The sequence below is a fragment of the Aptenodytes forsteri genome, unplaced genomic scaffold, assembly GCF_000699145.1.
Source record: "Aptenodytes forsteri isolate BGI_AS27 unplaced genomic scaffold, ASM69914v1 Scaffold231, whole genome shotgun sequence".
Taxonomy (NCBI): Eukaryota; Metazoa; Chordata; class Aves; order Sphenisciformes; family Spheniscidae; genus Aptenodytes; species Aptenodytes forsteri.
In genome coordinates this window covers 1,580,692-1,581,256 of record NW_008796046.1, presented here as the reverse complement: position 1 = coordinate 1,581,256, position 565 = coordinate 1,580,692, and positions in this window count along the sequence as shown.

Here is a 565-nt window from a genome sequence, read left to right as displayed (position 1 = left end):
GGGTCAGGTGGGATGTGCTTTTCCCAGGGTAAGGGGTTCCTCGAAGCGTTGCTGACTGCGCCAGCTATTCCCGGTCCCATCCCAAACCCCTTCGAGGGGGCGGCGTGGGGGGATGCGCGGTTGCGGCTTGGGCATGCCAGCGTGCCATGCGATGGGCTGTGAGACTCCAGAGGCGCAACGCGGCGGGCAGGTTTTTCTGTTTATTTTATTATTGGCTTTCTTGTGGAGTGGGAAACCCTTGCAAAGACCACAAAGAGCAGCCTGGAGCGGTGTCTGAAGGGAATAACTGGAGGCGCAACGCGGCGGGCAGGTTTTTCTGTTTATTTTATTATTGGCTTTCTTGTGGAGTGGGAAACCCTTGCAAAGACCACAAAGAGCAGCCTGGAGCGGTGTCTGAAGGGAATAACTGAAGGGAAACCCATTTCCTGCTATTAATACCGCTGCTAAAATAAGCAAGCCGTGCCCCGGAGACAGAGAGGACCCCTCTAAGAATTTTAGTCCTGCACCTGGTTTGTTTATTTGTTTGGACTGAAGAAGGGAAAAACAACAACGACAAAACAAAACG